The sequence below is a fragment of the Polypterus senegalus genome, chromosome 4 (genome assembly GCF_016835505.1).
Source record: "Polypterus senegalus isolate Bchr_013 chromosome 4, ASM1683550v1, whole genome shotgun sequence".
Classification (NCBI taxonomy): Eukaryota; Metazoa; Chordata; class Cladistia; order Polypteriformes; family Polypteridae; genus Polypterus; species Polypterus senegalus.
The window spans coordinates 87,510,973-87,535,306 of NC_053157.1; the positions used below are offsets into that span (position 1 = coordinate 87,510,973).

Genomic DNA, 24,334 nt, shown 5'->3' on the forward strand with positions numbered 1-24,334 from the left:
GGTGTCCAACTCTCACTGGAAATGGGTTTGGCTTACTGCTGGCAATGTGGACCAAGCTATGACACCAATTGTACAGGGACCGAACAGCCCTTATCAGGGGTCCGGTACCCCATACTCTTGGAGTATCCCCCACAGGATTCCCCGAGGGACACGGTCGAACGCCTTTTCCAAGTCCACAAAACACATGTAGACTGGTTGGCCAAACTCCCATGCATCCTCCAGGACCCTGCCAAGGGTGTAGAGCTGGTCCACTGTTCCGCGACCAGGACGAAAACCACAGTGTTCCTCCTGAATCCGATAATATAATATAATAGATATTGCAAGTAATTATGAAGTCACTGTTTAAGATTTGTTTAGTGTGTACATTAGCAAATTTTTTCTTCAATTTTTAAAGCCCAAAACATCTGTGTTTTGGGGATTTCATTTTTTTTTAAATAGAGCATACCATTTGCAAATTAAACATCTCTACATTTTTTGTTTTAACAAAAAAGTGGTTCCTTTCAGCAGCATTTTAAACCACAAACATAGTAACAAAAAGGGTTAAAGGGAAGTTCATTGAATTATACAGTAGCAGGGTGAATATGTGTGTCTTTCTCTTTTCCCTTTAGGCATTAGCTTTCATATTTCAGCTGGGTTTGACTTGACATCTCACTCTAATGAATAAAATTCACACCAAAGATATAATTTCCCTGATTCTTCTGTGGTTTGTATCCCAAAGATAAAAGTAATCAATATCTCTGGAAACATGCAGATCAAATAAATGTAATTAGGTGTTGTTTTTTTCTAGCCTGTCAGAAATAAATATTGGTTGACAAGAGCATGAGTAAAGAAACAACCAAAATGTGTACATGTAAAGTTTTGTAGAAAGATTAGATTTCTAATCTACAGTATAAATAGTGTTTAGAGTTGGTTCCTTAATTATGTTTAAGATGGCAAAAAAGGCAAATAAAAAATGTCCCATTTATACTATATATCTATGTTGCTTCTCCTGTCTAAAGACTCCAATAAATAAAGAATTTAGTATTGAACTTAAGATAAAATTAAATGCACCCATTCTCATTGAACTCTCGTGTTTGAGTGTGTTTTGCCAAACAGTAACAGTTCACCAACTAACAGCCTAGAATTCGAGGTGTGAAATCTGATTTAAATTGTTACTAACTTTATTGATATGATGCTAATCTGTTAAATATGCTGCACTACACATAATGAACAACATCCAGTTTTTATTATTATTAAGAATATCAAACTTAGTATTTCACATACCCTTTATTAAGTTAAAGTCAAATTTTTTATTCTAAGAATTTCTCCCAAAGCTTTATTATTGTAAATTAAATTAAATTAAATTGTATTAGTATTAATACCATCTACCTTAGTCATTAAGAGAGATGAAAAAGAAAATACTTAATGTGAAGTAATCGCTCAAAGATACTGAAATATCCAAGAGGTTAGCAATGATTCAGCTTATATAAAGACAGCGTTAATATGAGCCTTTCAGGTTTTAAAGTAACACTTTGAGTAAAAGAGGATATTAATCTCCCAAAACATTAATAGTTGATGGGTTAGGGTTCTTCAAGTTGTGTGAGCTATGATGCTGTGCTACACTCTGGAGGTTAATAATTTGCAGGGAATACTGGTGGCAGACCAGTTACATCAAACAAGTTTGACAAGATTCAACCCTTTTTCTGTGGTTGTAATGTACTTCAACCTCTTCCACCAGCAGATGGCATTTGGTTGTGGCAAATGACACGAAAGGCCCTAAATAAAATTATAGAATTTCAGGGAATATGCCCAAAGACAAGGGATAGGGGCATTTCTCAGGCATCTTCAGTCAGCAATTCAGTTAGCAATATGCATTACATTGATTAATAATGCCTTGAAAAATAGATATGTCATTGGCTAGTTAATAACAGCAGATGTAACGTAATTTTTAACCTAGGAATGTGAATGATGAGTACAAGCCTACCTTTACTAGGAACCAAATATTTAATAACTGTCCAGATACATTTCTTAAAATAAAATTACCTTGATTTAATTGCGGTAATTGATACAGAGTGCCCAGTTAAAGGGTGACTGGAGTTCAAATTTAAATTAAATGAAAGTGGAGGTTTCATCCACCCATCTATCCATTACCAAGCTAACTGAATCAAGTGCAGAATTATGGGGCCAGAGCATAACTTGACTGTTTCTAGATGGGCAGCCAAATCACTTGCAGAGCACCACTCTTCTACTAATAATAACTGTTGCCTCTTTGATCTTATTTAAAAGCACACAAAACTTAGTTAGAATTTATTTTTTTATTCTTTTGGATTTGTATGATTACACATGCATTAATTAAAATTTGACACACTATTTAATCATCCCATCCACCTGTTTGCTGAATCCTGTGTATTCCAAGTTTGTGAGCAACAGAAATTGATCGTAATAGCACTTAGCACAAGGCAAAAACTCAGAAACAAATTCTGACGTATTTTTATCAGTTTGTGTCCCTTTTAAGTAAAAAATAAGTGTCTGTTTTTGATTGGGCCACTGCACTTGTAATTTAATCTAGATTGCATTCCAAAATCTGGTAGATCTGATATTGGGTTGCAGGGGAGAGTCTATCCCAGCTACATTGGGTGCAGAGTAGAAACTAATTCTGGACAGGGTGTAAACCCATTGCAGGACACACACACATGAACACATTCCTTTAAACTGGGTCAGTAAGAGTCACCAGTTAAGTAATAAACTAGGATGTTGAAGATAAGGCAGAGTACCCTGAGAAAATCCCCACAGAAACAGGTAAACTGTGATAACTCCATACAGATAGAGTCATAAAAAGGTGAAACATGTGCCTTAGTGCCCTCTGCATTCGGCTGGCATTCTGTTCATAATTGTATTTGGGCTTTGGTTTCTTTTTAATTTTACAGGATAATTAATAATTTCAATAAGTGTGTCCAGAAAAATGAACAATTGAATTTAAACTTTTTATATATTGTCACGCATTCCTGTCAGAGGATCACCCACTAAATTCTTCCCAGGTATGTGATACCACCCCAGGCCGAGAAGGGGTGCTGCCACTAACTAACTTGTATTTTTTTTCTCCACAGTATAGAGAAACCGACCAGTAAGAGCAATTGATTCTGCCCCTTCCTGTCCCAGGGTTATAAGAACACAACTGCCTGAAAGGAGGCGTCACTTCTATCCAGAACAAGCAGAGGTAAGGAACTCCATAACTTATATAGCAGACAGGAAAGCCTAACTAATACCAACCACATTATTCTGATGGCAATCACTTTTGTTTCTTGTTACCCCATCGAGCGTTGTTTTTGTTTGGACTTACGAGTAAATGGAGACAGCCAGGTTGGTGACCCAAAATTTATTTTCGTTGGAGCCTGTTATTCATTTGGATGACCACAATATAATGTTCTATATTTGAATACTGTACATGTATTAAATGAAATACAGAGGACCAGATCTGTGTTTTCAATTTTTGACTGTTTTAAATGAATCAGCCAAAATAATGTTTCAGTTTTAGAGGTCTGATACAAAGATTTGTTAACATGGCTACTAAGGAATGTTAAAAATGAGTACACTATTACACAATAATGTCTGGCACTATTTATATTTATTATTATAATCATTTTAATGATTAAATATGTAAAACATATCAATAATTACTCTTAAATAACAAAAGGTGTGTATTTATTCATGCATGTAATGTGGGGTAAATTGCAGCATCTGAACTGCAAAGTCCACACAGACGGACTGGTGTCAGATTTAAATGCGGATTTGCATTTAAATATGCACCACTTACATTATAAAGGTCAATATGTGATCTTGCCACTTTATTCCTGAAGCAATTTATAAATTGATGATGTAGTAAATAAGTATTTAATTCTTATAGTTCATAGGAGTTGTCAATGGAGGGGCATTGGATCAACTGCCCATTCAGTAGTAGAGTGATAGTAGAGAAAGTCATGCTGGTAAAATTGAATTGGAGAGTCTAGTAATTGTGTAATTGTATGATAAACCATAAACATATAAATTTAAAGTTCCTGAAATAAACTGGCTATCTCAATACCATCACAGAACGTGATGGGAATAGAATAATATAATGATGATATTTGAACACTGACCATGATTTAAGTTTACTGTGTCCATGCCATTGTATGCCATGAGCATAACATCATCATCCACTCATTGCATGATTTTACAGGGTTTTTCAAATGGGAAGCTGACCATAGAGAAGTTTTTAGAATGCCAGAAGAAGAGTGTAATCAGTTGTCACACACGTGTGATTGGGAGACAGCTAAAGTGCCTAAATGATTGTAATTCCACGCGAGACCAGGGGGCGGCAGGGTGCACTGACTGTCTCTAAAAATCTCTTGCAGACCATCCATGGGAAATCCCACAGGGTTCTGGTGCCACTGACGACATCACTTCTGGTTCCGCTGGCACTGATGATGTCCCTTCCCGTTCCGATCACCATTGATGACGTCACATATAAAGCCGCCATCTTAACTCTGTCTTCCAGTTCTGTTTTGGACTCGTGTCTGTGAACACCCCTGTTCAAACCTAATCATTTTGCAGCCAAGGAACAATATAATATATGGGTGGCTGCCCAAAATCTTTACGATGACTTTGTGTCGTTCTGGTGACACAGTGAATTCACAGATGTCAATGAACAATGATGAATGATATATTCCATGTTTTTAATGCAAAATGTACTGTAAGTCCATTTGAGAGAGTTTTATATTTTCTCTTTCAGTTAATTAGGTCTTTGGCAATGCTTTCAAAGCCTGATGTTATAGACGTGTTGATCATTTAGTTTTGATTTGCTGGGTCTGTGTCATCTATGCTAATCCAGTTAGAGGATAATTCTTCTTATAATTATTGCTGTTGTTGTTTAAACTTTCTGAAAAACAAAGTACTACTAATAGGTTTCGAGTATACAGTATATTTCGATTGAGGTTGCTGTTATTCCAAAGAGCATGAATATTATCTATAACAAAAACATTTATTTACATGTATATACCACATTTTCATACAAAATATGTAGCTCAAAGCACTATACATCAAATATTCACAAAAAAAACTTGAATGTAACAACCCATTACTGCTGAATCTTTTGATGCCAATGACAAATCCCTAAAGTTGAGTAATAAGTATTGTCAGTGGTAAGTTGGTGAATGTAAGCAGATTGAATTATTTTAATTGATGTCCTAACCATCATTTTTTGGCCACCCAATATTTATGACAAGTCAGCGCCCATGACACAGTATGTTTTCTTAGATGCTCTGTTTATATTAGTTATTTGCCAATGTTGATAGGATGTCTTAGTTTTAAATTGCATACTTGAGATAAATGCCTGCATTAATTTTTTTTTCAGAAGTATTTGTGTTAACAGTAGCAGCCAAAGTAAACACATATTTTAATATACATATATCTATGCAGTGTGGCAAGTCAATATACAGTAGCCTTTGTCAGAGCTAATATTACTCACTGCTTATTTTTTATTCCCCTTTTGTTGCACTGCACATTATTGAAAAGACAACTTGTAGCACTCCGTTCATACTACCACAAAAATTGAGTTCAACATTTTGAATATAAGTTGAATGAAATTTTTCTTATCTTCACCTCCGTTTTTTATCTGAAAATCTACTTTAAAGGTCATGTTGTCATTTCAAGGAGAGAGAATGCAAGAAGGCAGTCAGTGTATTTAGATGCACACACATAACTGGGTTAACTGCATGCACAAATAATCTTCTGGAGTAAATGGAGATACATGCGCTGATATTGTTAGGTTCATAATTAAATTACCACACAAGACTGAAAGAGATTATAACATTAATAAACAGTACATTACCTTTTAAACGAGCTTTTTTAGTCAAACACGTCCAATCTCTCTTACATCACTGTCTGCACACCACACACAAGACACTATTAATCATATTGTACATGTTCATTAATAGAGTTTACTAATCAACTATCAATACAATATCTTAAACACTCATTTTTTTTAAAAAGAAAGTGAGTAAAACAACTGACAATTTTAAGAAAAAAGGAAGGAAGCCAAAAAGGAAGTAGAAAAAGAAGGCTCTGGGGCAGAACTCCAGAAGGTGTGTGAAAGGAACATTTTAAAAGTTAATTCTATTTTTCAACACCCTTTTCTGCCAAATACATCTTGCCTTCAAGTATTTGTATTAATGATACCCCAAAATAAACATCAGTATATCTGAATATACCAGCTATGGAAGCGGGCAAAATGTATTAATTTTAACCTGTTTAACTCATCATGTAGGCTGATGACACTGTCCAAGACATGTTTCTTCCTTTACAAAACTGTTGGTAAATTAAGACTTTCTAAATTGATTTTCTAAATATACAGCGTACTGAGTAATTAATCAATGTGTTTATTTCTAGAAGGATTGACTGTGACAGTGCATTATTCACAGGCTGCTCAAATTGTTCTTTTTGCAGCTTTTATTCAATTCAAAATGCTTCTGCAAGAATCAGTACATAACTCTTATTCAGAAGTCTGACATTTGCTTCAAAATCCTCCTTCTTCCATATCAATCCTAAAGCACAAAGTTCCAAAAAAATACTCAAAATGCCCACTAGAGGGGGACAGTAAAAACAGCAACATAGAAACTTCCATCCATCTTCTAACCCGCTGAATCCGAACACAGGGTCACGGGGGTCTGCTGGAGCCAATCCCAGGGCATGAACCAATCCTGGGCAGGGTGCCAACCCACCGCAGGACACACACAAACACACCAAAGGGCCAATTTAGAATCACCAATCCACCTAACCTGCATGTCTTTGGATTGTGGGAGGAAACCCACGCAGACACAGGGAGAACATGCAAACTCCACGCAGGGAGGACCCGGGAAGTGAACCCGGATCTCCTAACTGCAAGGCAGCAGCACTACCACTGCGTCACCATCATAGAAACATTATAAATTAAAAGATTTATTTTCAATAATGTCTCTGTTAAACAGTGAAGTTCGGAAGAGCACAAAAAGTACAGCAAGAACTACCTGAAAGGCAAAAGCAATCCGAGGCAAACAAGTCACAAATCCAAAGATTAGTTGAAAAAAATCCAGTAAATCACAACACCACATGAAAAACTGTAAGAGAAACTCACCACACCACCAAATGGCCATCACCGCAAGGGACTGCCCTCAGACCTATAAAGGCTGAGGTAATCCCACAGTCCCATGTGGTGATGGGCACATAGTCCTGCCATTTGGGGAACCACTCACAAAACACAAGGAATTTAGCACAGGCATAGGGCATAAAGCAATTAACAAAAGTAACATTGACATAAATAAAAGACTCAAAAATAAACAAGAAAGACAATATGCAAAAATTTGATCCCCCAGCAGTGAAGGAACCCTTGCCGAACTACAACATAAACATTTTATTTACATTTAAGTTAGATCTTGCCACCGCACCTTGCACCAGCACTCAGTGAAGGGCGCTATTCAGAAATAAACTCGACTGAACTGAACTATGCTGATAGGACACCTACTTGCAGAGGATGAAATGTAATATTTAAAACAAATGGACTTTTTAATAAGATGGTGCAATAATAACTCTCTTTTCCTAAATGTCAAAAACTAATGAAATGATATTTGACTTTTAGAGCCAAAATCTAGTGTTCAAACTTTAGTACTGGTAGGAAAAGTAGAAATTGTGCCTGAATATAAATACCCAAGTGCTCACATTGCTAATAATGTAAATTGCTAAACTAAACCAAAAAATAAACTATTCAAAATGCAATCAGCACTTATTTCTTCTCTATAAATTCAGTCTATTTCAAAATGAAGTAGGAGCTCATGCTGTCCTTTTTATTGCAACATGTTGTAGTCTGTCATTACTCTCAGCTTCTTTTGCCTGGTGTAGAGCCCTGACAAATCAAAGTTTAAAGAGAATCCAACAAGTTACCAAACAGGCAACCAAATGTTTTGTGGATGACTTAATAAATGTGTGATAGTGATAATAAGAAAACTGGAAATAAACCTGACTGAGAGTAGTCATCCATTATGTGCCATAAATCAGAAAGGACAGGCAATTTAAAGTTACACACTAGTAGTACAAAAAAGGCACTGTAGCAAAAAAAAAATCCCAGGCAGCAAAGTATTAGGAGTATAAAGACTGTATTCATAATTATGGTGAATGTTTATAGATGTGTGCTCTGTTGTTGGGAAGAAGCAGTTAGTAAAAGGAATGTTTTAAAATAGTGTAAATATGTCTGAGTTTTGTGAAAGTGTAACTTTTCTTTTATATGCTTTTTCTTGTCAGTGTGGATGTACCTAAGAAGGTGTTCTCTTTTTTATTTATTTCCTTATTTTTTATTAAACATGCTAACCAGAAATAAACAAAAAACAGCAAATATTTTCTTTCTGTCGCAGTAAAAAGGGAAAAGCCCCAAAATACCAACACAAGATGGGAAATGAGTTGAACCTGTAACCAAAGCATTAATCCGTCCCATCATGCCCTGCTAAGCTGTGAAGAACATATAGTGCAGGGTTAAATAAAAAATGCGGCCCAGTGACCCACCTGTGGACACTATGTAAAATATTAATTAATTAATTAATAAAGGCAAGGCAGTCATCTAAATTAGCACCTGGCATCTGAAGGCTGATTCATGCCTGCAGGCTTCTATCCTCACTACCCCAAAAAGAGAAAGAAAAAGGCAACACAAGGCAAACGTAAACAACATGCCATATCAACAAAACATCTAAATTGAAAAAACAACAATCAAACTGTTTCAATAAAGTATTCATCATCTTGGTAATAATGATGCTAACAGCGCTGTGGCAAAACCATTCAGAACCTGCTGACACGCAGTTAACAAAATAAATGACTGTAAGTATTGCATCTGGATATAAACTGTTTTGCTTACACTGCTGAAGGTCTCTTTTGGATGCAAGTGAAGAGACACTGACACGGAACTGTTATTGGAAAATGTATTTGTTTCAAATCAGCGCTAATAAGGTTCACAAGATTTTTGAAACTTCAGATTTCCTAACCCATCTCAAGTCTGTACACATTTTTCTCCAGTGTGTCACTACAATTACAAATTCATTATTTCTTTGGTTAAAACAATTGCCTTTTCTTTGCTTATTTATAATGCCATGTAGCTCCAGGCATTGCTAGGTCGTATGTTTTGGGACAGACCTAACCTTAGGCCACTACACAACACTGTTATCTGAAAATGCAAATAAATCCAATTTTTTGCATATGACATGGTACAGGATATTTTTTAGAATTTGTCAAGAATATATCAGTGTTATTTTAAATTAAGTCCACTGATCAAATGCTCATGTTGATGTTTTGAATCGTAATACTCTATTTTCAATGGTTGTGACGGTGTAGGTCGGCTCCATGCTCCCACTCCATTCTGGGAGCCTTGTGAACCTGACACTGTAGAGAGTCATGACTAGATGAGCTTTGCAGATGAGAACAAAATATACACTGTGGTGAAAAATAAGGCAGTAGTCAAGAAAAAGATTTGGGGATGGTCATCCCGTATACTGAAAAATCAGAAAAATAAAAGAAGAATCTCCTTCTAGATTGGAGTTCACAACTGAACTGAACTAAAAGGATGAGTTTGTTCTATAAATATGGTGGATAGGAGGAAGAGGTAGAGTTAGGGTGGCCGGAACAGGAATTGACATGGCAGGAAGATGAATTCTGGGTACCGGAAGAGATATCATCAGGGTTGGCCGGAAATTATGTTAGTGGGTGGTTCGGTAGTGATGTCACTGAGAAGCAGGGCCTTCAGCTGAACTGCGGGGAAACAAGAGGAGAGAGGATCAGTTGCGAGCACCAACCCCCAGTCTGGCTGATAAATAACACTATTTGAGCCTGTAAACTGTCCCCTATGTGCACGTGTCTAACAACACAAAGCAAAGGGATGCTAAAAAAGTGAATAGTGCTTTTAAAAGATAAGTCAAAAAAGTTTCAAAACAAATATTGCAGTGCTTCCAAAAATGTCCAATAAATAAATAATCCAATCAATCCTTCAAAACATGGTTAAAAATAACTGTAGGAAGCTGTCCATTAAAACATGAGCCCTGTTGCCATCTATTAACTGATGACTCCTCAGTTTATCCACACCAGACCTTGCAGTAAAGAAGATGCCCACCTGACAGACACATCGCTGGAGCGATCCACCACCGCAGCTACGTGCACCAACCACACGCTCGCTCAATGGCTCTACACCTAAAGTATGTCTGCCTCCTCTCACACTTATGCTCACTCTTTCTTGCTCGCTCACTTGAATTGAATTGTTTAGAGGGTTCCCAGTCAGGATTTGTATTGTAGGAGGCAATGCAAGACAGTTGAGGACCTCACAGGTTAAACATAAACTCTGGCAGGAACTGTACATGTTACTGTGTCAATAATGAGGAGCAAGGTAGAGAATTACTGAGTATGATATCTTCAGGCATTTAGAATTGGGATAATGACAGAGGGAAGGATAACCTAAATTAATAGGACACACATTAATTAATTTAATAGGAAGCAAGCAGGTGAAACGTAAGGTAGGGCTTGAGACTGCAGGAACACCTGGTAGCTCTAGGAGAATGGCACCAAGAGTTCTAAAGGACGTTGCTGATATTTGAAGTGATCCTTTGTTGAGGCTAAAAACTCTATCTGGCTAGCCATCAGGTTGCCTTTAAGTCAAATGTTTAGACACAGTAAGTCTTGATGGGTGGGAGGAACTAATAACAAAGGTATTAAAGAAAAAAGTATGGGAGATTTGTGTGTGTGTGTGTGTGAGTGTGCGTGTGAGAGAGAGAGAGAATATAAATTAGGTACACAGATGGGTGGCAGACCAGTTACCCTATTCATCTTAAAAGGTATACAGACCACCTGAAAAATAGATCTGATCTTGCAGCTTATTGTTGGGCAAAAACACCCATCCACAACTGTAAACAGGTGGCAAAGGGCAAAACACTATCACATAAAGGAAAACTAGCAGTTAGCATGATGTTTAATGCTGATTAAACTGCCTGAAACAAACAGGAGAGCAGCACATTTTTATCAGGAGGCTCTGCTACAGTTGGAACATAGTCACATTTTTTGTCTATGACTGATGTCTTAGCTCTCCAGGAGAGTCCAAATGGGTTGCTTTGAAGAAAAGGCTCAAAGACTGGATGACTGAATTACATCTAAACAAAATAGCACTGAGAGGATAAATCATTCTGTTAGGCACACAGTGAGTAGCAGAAGGGTTTCCTATAAAAATGAGTCCAATAACTGATTTATTAAATTTAATCCCTTCATCTCTGTAACCAGAACATTCCAGCAAGTGTTTCGCTATATGAAAAATGCTATGCTTTCAGCCCTAATCTTGTTTCCAAGCTTATCTCTAGATGTTTACATTTCAAAAAATATATGAGCTTGTTTCACAGCTCATATAATGTGTAGATTGAATAATGTGAACTCAAATACTTTTGCATATGTGCCTCATATGTAGATAAAGGAAAAAACATTTTTGTAACCGTTTAAAGCATAAATAACACTGATGACATAAATTATTGATTATATCTCCTGAACATTACACCCTGCCTAAGAGGCATGGCAATTAAATTGTTTAAAAAGCCCAGAGGAGCATCCAGTTTATGGTATTCTGCTTTATTTTTACTTATGCAACACTTCCCGAATGTTCCTTTCCTTGTCTGTTATTTGTAATTAAGATCCTCTCCCTTTCGTAATGGTGATGTCTTTATCTTTTGTTTCAACTTTTTGGACACCTTGAGAGTGCCCCATCTTGATTGCAGCGGGTAAAAGGACTGGTCTTCAAACAAAATTGCATATATAATCATAATGGGAGACCTGCTGACTCAAGTACTTTATACTGACCCACTTTTGTTACTGAGTTACTTATGCAGATCAAATGATGTGCTATAAGGTATGATACAGAGAAGTGCCAGTATTACAGATTTATTATAGAAGGTACAAAATGAAAATTTTCAATCAAGAAACAGTGCAAAATATACATATCTAAAGAAATATTTTTTTTTAATTAGGTTTTTAAGTGATTATAATAATAATACTATAATGTAATTTTTACAGTACTACAATAGAATGTATAATTGTTGTAGTAAAATTCATTAAGCTAAGGTTAGTTGGCAATCAAGGAGGGGAAAACAAAGCTCCAAATTACAGACATTCCTCAGAAAATAATGTTTGTGGCTTATTAACTTTAGGAAGAGGAAGACCAACGTTTAAGATCTAGGCTTACAACTTCCTGGGCCTGCTGCAAATGTTACAGAAGTTAGTGTTCATAAGTGAAGTTATGAGGTCCAGTTTAGTAGGTCTAAAAACAGAATTAGATATCTTTTCCTGGTTTTACAAATGTTTTAATTAAAACTACACCAAAAGCTGAAACCACATTAGGAAATAGGGGACCATAGTAAGGGTGCATGGGGGTAGTAGAAAGAAAGTGGAATTATTATTCACACAGTTTCCATTTCCCTCCAGGAGTCTGATGTCACTCTGTCCAATTTTCAGATTCCCCTCTTCTGTATCAGGTGAATAAAAAAACATGTCATCAACAAGCATTGTCATTGACCAGCAGACACCTCAATGAGAGGATCTTTCCTGCTATGAGATGGTAGAGATTGACCAGTTTTCACCCGGGACAATAAAAAATTTTTACCTATCTATCTATTTACAGTTACATGAAAACGTTTGGGAACCCCTCTTAATTCTTTGGATTTTTGTTTATCATTGGCTGAACTTTCAAAGTAGCAGCTTCCTTTAAATATATGACATGCCTTATGGAAACAGCAGTATTTCAGCAGTGACATTAAGTTTATTGGATTAACAGAAAATATACAATATGCATCATAACAAAATTAGACAGGTGTATACATTTGGGCACACCAACCCTAGATATTACATCAATACTTAGCTGAGCCTCCATTTGCAAATGTAACAGCCTCTAGACACCTCCTATAGTGTTTGATGAGTGTCTAGATTCTGGATGGAGGTAATTTTGACCATTCTTCCATACAAAATCTCTCCAGTTCAATTCAATTTGTTGGCTGCCGAGAATTGACTGCCTGCTTCAAATCATCCCAGATATTTGATGATATTCAAGTCAGGGGACTGTGACGGCCATTCCAGAATATTGTACTTCTCCCTCTGCATGAATGCCTTTGTAGATTTCAAACTGTGTTTTGGGTCATTGTCTTGTTGGAATATCCAACCCCTGCATAACTTCAACTTTGTGACTGATGCTTGAACATTATCCTGAAGAATTTGTTGATATTGGGTAAAATTCATCCAACCCCCTACTTTAACAAGGACCCCGTCCCTGAACTAGCCACAGAGCCCCACAGCATGATGGAACCTCCACCAAATTTGACAGTAGGTAGCAGGTGTTTTTCTTGGAATGAAAAGCGCTTTTTGTTATGGCCAAATACTCAATTTTTGTCTCATCAGTCAGTCCAAAGCATTTTGTTCCAAAATGAATCTGGCTTGTCTAAATGCGCATTTGCATACAACAAGTGACTCTATTTGTGGCGTGAGTACAGAAAGGACTTTCTCATCACCCTGCCATACAGATATTCTTTGTGAAAATTGTGCTGAATTGTAGAACGATGTACAGATACACCATCTGCAGCAAGATGTTCTTGCAGGTCTTAGGAGGTGATCTGTGGGTTGTCTGTAACCATTCTCACAATCTTGCACATATGCCGCTCCTGTACTTTTCTTGGCCTGCCAGACCTGGATTTAACAGCAATTGTGCCTGTGGCCCTCCATTACCTGATTACATTCCTTACAGTTGAAACTGAGAGTTTAAACCTCTGAGGTAACTTTTTGTAGCCTTCCCCTAAACCATGATACTGAACAATCTTTTTAGAGTTGCTTTGACAATCCCATGCTGTCACTCTTCAGAGGAGAGTCAAAAGGAAGCACAACCAGCAACTGACCACCTTAAATACCTTTTCTCATGACTGGACACACCTGTCTATGAAGTTCAAGGCTTAACGAGCTAATCCAACCAATCTGGTGTTGCAAGTAATCAGTATTCTATTGTGACAGATTAAGTGCTTGTTCGCACCCTTGCACCCTCAGACACCACGTCAGACACCAGGTAAAAGTCCAATAGTGATATTTATTATAACAATAATGTGCACAAAGCACTCTCCACTCCCAAATACTCCAATAACAATACAATAAACCAATAATAATCCTCCACTCTCCCAGACGCTTAGCCACCCTGCCTCCAAACTCAGCTCATTGCCTGGGAGTTCCCACAGTCCTTTTATATTCCCCGACCCAGAAGTGTTCCCAATCCAACAGTCCACAAGTCCTTATTCCTTCCAGGTCAGGGTAAACAATGCTTTTTCTCACCCCGGAAGCCCGTCGCTCTTCCTATGACGAACTTCCGGGTCATAGGGCACGAAGAACTCTTCGGTCCTCCCTGCAGCTCCCTCTCGTGGCCCCCATGGCATCCAGCAGGGCGGTGCATAAAAACTCCATTGTCCATGATGCCCTGCTGGTCTTCTGGGGACCTCCATGCTGCAAGGAGGGCTCCACCTGGCGGCTTGGGGGTATTGGCCGGCCATATCTTACAGTACTCCCCCCCAGTGACGAATCATGATTCGGAGCGGCCAGCCCCGCGAGGGATGTCTTCCTCCAGGAGGAGTTGTTGTTCGGGTCCTGGCGAAGTCCAGAAAATTTCCGGGAGAACCTTGGGGGAATATTAAATAAAAAAGGATTTGTATTCCACATCCTCCCAGGACAACTTCGCCATCCATGTCCCGGTCGGCGGCATTCATAGCACAGCCACCTTCCTCCATTGTGTATCCCTCTGCGAGTCTGGAAACAGTCTGGAAACTTTCGCTCCGTCCCTTTGTCCACTGAGGAGGGTTACACGGCCACCCCTGAGCTCTCAGCTCGCTGCTCAACTTTGTCAGGAGACCCCCTCTTTATTCTTGGGATCTCCGGTTTACTCTGGGGCTTGTCCACAGTTTGGGTCTCTCTATTAGTGAAAGAGAGCCCTTTTACTGTCTGCACGCCCTTTGATTTATAAATAACATGGGGGGTCTTTAGGATCGAATCGCTCCAAGAGACAGCACCATCCAGCTGCTCTGGCTCGATCGGTTCTTCCCCCGGCCGCTCCATAAACGTTTCGGCCTCTCTTGTAGGGCACGCATCCACTTGGCACCCGCTATGGATTAAAAGCGGGCCCAGATCACACTGCGTCCCTATTACATTATATACGGTACCGACATTACCTACCTGTACCGCCAAATCACATAACACGGGAGGCTCTCGGTCTAATTACCACAGGTACTCACGTACTCTTCTTCGGCCGCTGCTCCCAGATCTCCAACGATCTTCTTAATCGCCTCTAATGTCTGCAAAATACTCCGCACGGGCTCGATTAATTTTTCGAGTTCCCGCACGTCAAAATAGTTAGTTAATTCGGCCGGAGGTTGGCTTACTTCCTGGTTTGCCATACCGTCCGGCCGGGAGCCAATGAACATGCCCTCTGTCGGCACGTGCTCTGACGGGTTCCGCACGGGTTTCTGGGAATTGGAGTTCTCTACAGACGAGGACCGGGCCGCCATCTTTAGCTGACTGCGATCTGCCTGTATTAATTTGTCGGCAGATCAACCAGCCATTTCCCGGCCCTCCTTACCTTCTCTTGGGTTGAGCAGTGCTTCGCTCACCTCCCCTTTCTCTTTCGAAAAAACCAAGTCCGTCTTTTCTTGGGCAAAGCCGAAAGTAGTAGAACACGTACCTCCTCCTTTCCCCAATCCTTCGGGTTGGGTCACGTGTCCTTCTCCAGCATCTGACATGCGGAAGTCCGTTGTATTGTTCGTCTGACCACACAAAAGCGCCACGCCGTCTTCGGGAGATTCTCCTGCACCCCGCAGAACTTCCGGATGATCTTTCCGAGGTATGTGCGTGGTACAAAATGCGTAATTTTAAATAGATTATCTATATTTCCAGCACATACCTCTTGTAGTTTTCTTCGTCCGGAGTCCTCTCCCGATCCGTGTAGTCGCCCTTTCGCTCATCAGGCCATGACAAACATAGAACTTCCGCTGGTGCTGTTGCCCTGTTTTGTCTTCTTTTTCCCCATTACGGACTTGAAAAAGGTGAGATTTCTAGCGATTATTCCTGTGTGTGTCGTGACGCTGTCTTAAGTAAAATTTTTCATGTCCTCTGCCAAACTGACGGCCAGAGAATCCTGCCGAGCTACGCCAACTGTGACAGATTAAGTGCTTGCTCGCACCATTTCACCCTCAGACACCACGTCAGACAGGAAGTTGGAGAATTAGTGACATTGGAAAGTTCAATATGGCGGCTGACAGTGGCGTCATACCACCGAAATAAGTACGTACATCGGTTTTGGTTAGCGCAGGGAAGCCGCCTACCAAATTTCGTGAAGATGGGCCCATAAATAAGAAAGTTCAACATGGCAGACGTTGTCGACCATTATGACCGTTACGTGTAGATTTTCGAAATGAAACCTGCTTAACTTTTGTAAGTAAGCTGTAAGGAATAAGCCTGCCAAATTTCAGCCTTCTACCTACCCGGGAAGTTGGAGAATTAGTGATGAGTGAGTGAGTGAGTGAGTGAGTGAGTGAGTGAGTGAGTGAGTGAGTGAGTGAGGGCTTTGCCTTTTATTAGTATAGATATGTTCAGACATTCATATGAAAATTGTGTTCTCAAATTTAAGTTTCAAGGTAAGGTAGTTTTACTCAGCAATCCTGTCACCAGAGATTTGCAACCTGTTATGTACTGTATAACACATACATGTAAGAATTTCACTGTACTCTGTACAGGTGATGATAATGGCCCTATAAACCTACCATTAAGGTAAATTAAAAAGTCAATTTTAAGATATGTTAAATTTACCTCAGGTACAATGCAGACCAGAAGGTCTCTCAGAATATTATTCCACTGAGGCTCTGTAGCTTCATGTACACCAAACAATGATTCGCAATGATCAGTTTTGTGAACAGTGAGAAAGAGACACAAGCAAATAGAAAAACTGTTGAAACAGGCTTGGTAGCCACATGATTACAACGCTGATCTAGAGGAAATCTTTTTCTTTGTATTCCAAGTTTAGCTAATGTTCTGGTTCACTTGTCAATGTAATTTGATAACATGACAGGATTAAGTTACAGCATACATTTAGAGTTGTATAGGCTATATGGAAGAAACAGTCAATTTTGAAAGCCTTAGTCTATATTAATAAATTAAATTTTACAGTTGATTTTGTTAAAGTAAATGACACCACATTCAAAAAGCAGTAGCAGTCAGCTGTTACTATCTATAGTCTAAAAGAAAATCTATTATTGTGTAATATTCTGATGAACTCAAGGTTACCTCTAGTACTTATTAAAATACAGTATTTGTTGTAACTAAAATGGCAAGGAGTTGATCATGGGACAGAAGGAATATATAACTTGCATATAATGGAGAATGATCCTGACAATTCCCATACTTTAATTACTATAAAGGGGTCCTTTTTTGAAGAGTCCTTCCATGTGTCAGTGTGATTATACACCATCCTGCATATCAGCTTTTGCCATTTCTTTAGAGAGAGACCCGCAAGTATTTACTCCAATGGTACTAAAGTGAGAAGGAAGTCATGGAGGACAAGTAGAAAGCTAAGAGAATATCCCAAGGCATTAAATGTCAGTGTCATGTTATTGCCTATACTGTATAAGATCTACCAAGGGTTATTGTCTCTAATTAAGAGTTGCAGCTCAGGGATTCAGAAATACCTAGGGTTATTTGAGGATGCAATAATGCCATAGCCCTGAGAATTTCAAAGGGGGTTTCTGACCTCATAGGTAACCCTCCTCGTTGTGGTTTAAAGGACACTCCATGCTAATGGCTCATGGACCATAATATAGGAAAGTGAGTTGACAAAAAAGGCTTCTTTGTTTGTTTTCATAATGGCTAGTTATGAAGTACTATGTATTGAACATACTTGGAATCACCTTGGTAATTTATCAAATAGAGAATACCCAAACACAAAAAAGAGGTTTTAAACATAAAGTATGTCTTCAAGTGGCAGATGCTTGGGTTGAAATCCTGAGTCCATGTGTCCCTTCCATTTTATTGTCATCTGGAATTTCTCAAACATATTCCCATTTTCTTTCCACTTGAAAAAGACATGCAGGTTACAGCATATTGATTTGTTACTGGATGTGTGACTAATTGAACCTATTTGTGTGAGTAAGCAAGTGTGTCCAATAGGGAATTGTCCATGCATTTAATGTTCTTTTCAGCATTGCACATGACACTCCTGGGATATGCTTTTGACTATTTACAACAATTTATTAAAATAATTCTTGTAGCTTTGGGAAAAAAGATTGGTTAGTCCAATTGATTACACAGAATCACACAGATTTTCTGCCAGGAGTATTCTTTACACTAATGTGGTACAGCAGCTTTGTTAAATGTGATTTTCAGATGTTGCTCTGTAATTATAACAGACATAATTGTAACTATGCATGTTTTTATTTTCTTGCTGTATAGCTGGAGTGCTTGTTCAGAAATTGCAATGAAAAATGCATACTGTACTTACTGCACCTTCCGGAATACAAGACAATGACTGGAACAGACAATTATGTATTCAAGGTGTTTGTTCTTTGACTAAACATCCTTTATTGATAAACTAGCAAAATACCTGCGCTCCGCAGCGGCAAAGTACTGCCTTAAAATGTTTATTAAGAAGAAAATTAAACCTTTTTAAACTGAGAGAAAATATACCAATAATTATTTGTTAAGGATCTCTTTATATACCACATTGTCAGTTCGGCCATCCAGTTGTAATATGACCAAGCTGTGCGCTTAGCTTACTCTTGAGCATGCAACGTACAGTTGGCCATGTGAAAAGTAATCTTGTCTCAAATCTCACAGCTTGGATTGCTGCTGTCATAATCGGTTTGAGTTTCATAGTTTTTTTAATTACATTAGTATTTGCAGGACTTATGTTGAAGTGACATTCGGCATCTGTCAAGCGTTGTAAGCATACAACCGGTTTCATCGATAACTTCGCATCCAACTTTTGAGAGTTTAAACATTCATAAACATCAAAGTGTCCACTACTTAAATCGTCACTTGTAAAATATTTGGCCATTTCGGTATACTTGAAAGCGACAACCAAACAATTCAGCAGCAGTCATCAACTCACATGCAGAACCATAGGTGAAGGGCTTAAGCATTTCACTCTTATAGTGCTCCTGTGTAGTATAATTATCTCCTGTACCATCATCAGTCCACACCTTGAACCTGTCCCAGTCATTCAATACATAAGACACAATGTTCCTCCGGATATCAAGAGTGAGCCTGATATGGCCGTGCAATATGTAACAAAGAGAATGGAAAAGGCAGGCGCCATCTCTGGGCATGGAAACCACTCGGTAAGTGACAGTTCTTTGATCGATGATAATCACCTCAATAGACATGTTACTGGGGGTACGGTTGTAACAATAAAGGAAATGGGTACCTGAACAATGTAAAGTAAGTCTAAAATACCTACACAATAACTATAATCACAATAAACGAACAATAAAACAGCAGAGAATCTGTGGATTAAATAAAAAGGCTGTAGTTATCAGCAGGGAGACGTGAATCCCATGGCGAAGCAAGGAAGTGAATGTAGAGACCGGAGAGACGGACAGCCTTATATAGGCAGGCAGCCAACAACGTGGGAGGCGTTGGGATGGGGGACCCAATGCCGCCTCACACGGTGACTGAGCTGCAGGCTATGGACGTATATGTGTAGTAAATAGGATTCAGTTAGCGTTGGGAACCCGTGTACCAAATTTCTTGAAGATGGGCCCATAAGTAACAAAGACCATTAGAAAGTTCAATATGGCGGCCGACAGTGGCATCATACCACCGAATTAAGTACGTACATCGGTTTCAGTTAGCACAGGGAAGCCACCCACCAAATTTCGTGAAGATGGGGCCATAAATAAGAAAGTTCAACATGGCGAACGTTGTCGACCATTATGACCGCTACGCTTAGAAGTTTGAAATGAAACCTCCTTAACTTTAGTAAGTAAGCTGTAAGGAATGAGCCTGCCAAATTTCAGCCTTCTACCAACACGGGAAGTTGGAGAATTAGTGACGTTGGAAAGTTCAATATGGCGGCCGACAGTGGCGTCATACCACCGAAATAAGTACGTACATCGGTTTCGGTTAGCGCAGGGAAGCCGCCTACCAAATTTCATGAAAATGGGGTCAGCCTTCTACCTACACAGGAAGCACACGGGAAGTTGGAGAATTAGTGATGAGTGAGTTAGTGAGTCAGTGAGGGCTTTGCCTTTTATTAGTATAGATGTGTGAAACAAAATTTCTGGAGTAAAGTGAGTGCATGGTGTTTACATTTAAAAAAAATGACAAAATACTAGTAACTATATTGTATATTGTGAAAATGTAATGTAAAATAAATAAAGGTTAGAAAAACAAATTTAACTATTGTCAAAAACAAGACAAAATGAGCCACAAAAAGGTTTGGGGCAGCCCCTCATATATTGTTCCTGGCAACAAAAATGGATATTAATAATGTACAGATGTGTACAAACTGGAGTCCACAACAGAACTTACTTGATAGCACAAAGATGGAAGCTTTACAGCAGAGGAAGTGACATCATCAGTGGGGACAGAGCCAGAAGTGTTGTCATCTGGACTAGGTGGGATTTCCTGTAACTGGTCTGCAGAGAAGTGAGAGAGAGTTATTGCACTCTTCCACTCCCTGGTCTGGCATGGAATTACTCTCATTCAAACCCTTTAGCTGCTTCCCATGCACACGTGTGCGACACTATATAATCATTTTTTTTTTCTAGTTGAAAGGAATTGGAACACTAAAATCCAAAGGATGTTACTGTTAGTTTTACAGTTCACACTGCTCTTATGAATCATACTCTGAAACTCCACTGGTTTAAGTTTTTTAAACATTCAGAACATTTGTACATTTATTTCAATTGTTTATTTATTTTATGGTTATAATGGTGACATCTTTGCTGCATGTTATACAACCATTGGATTAACTACACAATTTACAGAAATTATTTGATTATTGTTAGGGAAAAGACAACAATTTAGAATACAGAACCTTGCTTTTCTTTTTAACTATGACCATGCTTTTGCTTTTCTGGCTCCTTTTGGAACTTAGATCCTGTTTGTCTCTGAGACTTCAATTTACTCATTAACCTTTGATTCTTCCATCTCCTGGAGTCAGATTTATAAATCTAGTGTATGCACAATAAGAAGCCAGAAATGTGCATATGCAACTTTCCATGGAAAAGTCAGGATATATAAAAGTAAGCTTGATGGGACGAGAATGCAGGAAGTCACAATATAATTTTCCAAGTAGGAAAGTTACATCTCACACATAAAATAATTTATATCACCAAGCTGTTACTGCATTGTATGTGACAAACATATTAAACCTCAAAAGTTTTACTATAGAATCTATTTTAGTTGATTACCAAAAGGCCAATGCTGGCTATTTACACTAAAGAACATTTTTGTTTTCCTCAGTTTATTGGCTACCTGTTGTCGCTTCTAAGGATTAGAATCTAATGCATTAATTTATTGTCAATAATTGCATTAAGTAAAACACAGATGTGATTCACTCACTGCATACAGAAAGCTATAAATACCATGCACTGTAACTCATTCGTAGCCTAATGCTTTGACACAACATAGATTGTTTAATGTTACTTGAAGACTATGCAAATGATTATATAAGAAAGACAGTATCTTTTAGGGATTGGAAGGACTTTTATTTTGCCCATGATGATGACTGGCCTATGTAATGATTTAGGTTTCCAGGAGCCATTCCCTTGCAAGTAAGGGCCGAATTGCTCCCTGCATTAGAAAGACAGACTACCCAAAATCGGGATATACACGTTCATATTCATATGACTACTCAAATGTAGGTGGTGGTGTCTCGATTCATCAGGAGGAAGGCTGCTCTACCACCCAATGAAGGTCTGCACCATCATGATTGCATGCATTGTGCTACATAATGTGGTGCAGCATATATACTCTTCCACCCCTTGAACTCTTTGATACTGAGCCAGGTGACCCTGCTCACACGGCCCCTTTACATCTACAAACAACTGTGTATTTTACAGTAGTGTGGTTATTTTACTCCAATGTTTATGTTTATTTAAAGTGTTTTATTTAATTTTCTCTCTAGTTCTCTCATCTGCCATATTTGCATGCTCTGGCATAATGCTGCATAATGAGGTATCTCCAATTATAGATGCCAGTTGCAGATCAAAATTAAGAGAGCTTCGATGTGCACTTCTTCCCCTCTGACGGCACTTAATCTGTTAGTGACAAACGATCCACTTCTTCACTTCTACAGCCAGTAGAGCTCACCACATTCACAACAGCAAGAACATGGTGCCATTCAACATATTTATTGGTGACAACTGGGCGCGGTTCGAGGCACATTCACGCATGCACATTTACAAGGTGATTGGGATTTATAAAAATACATTGTATACAAATTTGCATACATAAGGTTTTATAAAAACTATTTTTTGGTGTATGCATTTTCCTTTTATTCTGATGTATGCATATTTTCAGGTTCAAATCCCCCCAAAATTTTTATAAATATAGACCCTGCTCCTTTTCCTTCACTAATGAAAGAAAATAATTTTGAGGTTCTACCCGCCACTTAGTGCTCAATACATTTACATTCTTGAAGAGACTGAATTACAAACACAGGTACACCATGGGCAAAAAAGTAACAAACTGCACATGCCTTAAGATATATTGAGACCACTCAAGCTTGTTTGTTTAGCTAACAGCTAAGATGTCCACATATCTAATCCAAGTACTTCTTAAAGATTGTCAAGGTTTCTGCTTCAACTACATGCCTTGGTAGCTTGTTCAACACTAGATGTATACATCTTCCCACAACTCTGAGTAAATTTGTGCTTTCTGGCTTTAGTCTTAAATACACTTCCCCTTAATTTCCACTCTATTTCCATTCTTTTTTACTCTTGTTTCAGGAGAGAACCAAGAAGCACACACTCCAGAATAAAGCTGGAAATCCTCTGGAAATTACAGTATAACATCCATTAAAGTCACTGCTAAATTCCAGTTACACGAGCAGGGAAGACTTGTACTGATAGAGTTACGGTAATTTCCAAAGTTCACTAAAGAAGAAACTCTGCTGAGGGCATGTCCAAGGCGTATTTTTGGAGATTTGATAACTTGGTTAAACTTTAAAGGTCTTACTCCGATACTTTATGTACAAGCCTGTTTTTTTCTTTGTTAATGCTTGAAAGGAGCATCTTAAAAGAGTAATTCCAATTGCTGCAACTAAAAACTGTGAAATGTTGTGTTTGGCTTACTTGAGTGTCCTATACCAGGCACACTAGCCTAAACGACAAGCTGGATAAGATTAAAAAATGTCAAATATTTAAAATACATGTTTATTTATCAAACAAATAGCTCTACTCCCAACATTTTCTCTCTCTCTCTCTATCTATCTGGTCAACATTACTTGTTTTACATGTGCTCAGTAGATAAAAATTTAATTTGACTTGACTCTCCCTTACTCCTTCTGATTATCCTTGGCAATAAGCCTACACTCCTATTAACCTTCTAAATCAAAACATATTGGCTTATGGAAAATATGATACCTTTAAATCACACAAAGGGTTTTACCTCTGGAACATGTCCTGCAGGCATTTCCATTTTAATCCTATTAAGTTTAGGTACTACCAAGCCAAAGTGCACTGTGGAGTTATGTGAAAAGACTGTGTTTAATAACGAGCCTGTTTTTAAAAAAATAAATAATTGAATGGCCGGCTTGATCTTTGTGGGTGTGCATACTCACACAGCTGCGGGAGGTTGGTGAGGTAAAATGAGATGGGGACGCACCTGCACGTGAGGGTGCAGTCTGTCTTGATTGCTTCATCGGCTTTCTGCAGTACATGACTGAGACGCTGTGCCCACGGATGTATTTAAGGGTGAGCCGGTACGAAGAAAGGATCAGAAAAAGAAAGGAAAAAGGTTAAAGTAATTGGAGAGAAGCAGGCAGGAAAACAGGAGATAGAACCGGAGTGAGAGGAGGTAGGCAGCCATGAGGAGGAGAATCCTGGAGAATGAGGCTGGCGCTTGGGGCTGCTGATGTGGATTACTTTAGAGAGCTGGGGTGATCCAGAGGTGTACTGCTCACTGCATAAGCCTAGGAAAACAGCAGCAAAAAGTGGCCTCGCCACTTGTGAGCCTTACTTAGGTCCATGGACAGTAAGGACCTGAGCCAGGGTCCAGATTGGGAGAACTGTTGAGAGGCATGGAAACAGCAGGGACCCAGCCATGC

General features: G+C 38.6%; 1 long non-coding RNA gene across 2 annotated transcripts in view; it reads right to left on the reverse strand.

The window, feature by feature from the left end:
• Positions 1 to 24,334, reverse strand: part of LOC120527500 — a 99,411-nt gene that overhangs the window by 37,743 nt on the left and 37,334 nt on the right. For both annotated transcript variants that reach the window (XR_005633347.1, XR_005633346.1), the window contains exon 4: positions 20,593 to 20,699. This is a non-coding gene — a long non-coding RNA (uncharacterized LOC120527500). The remainder of the gene's footprint in view (positions 1 to 20,592; positions 20,700 to 24,334) is intronic.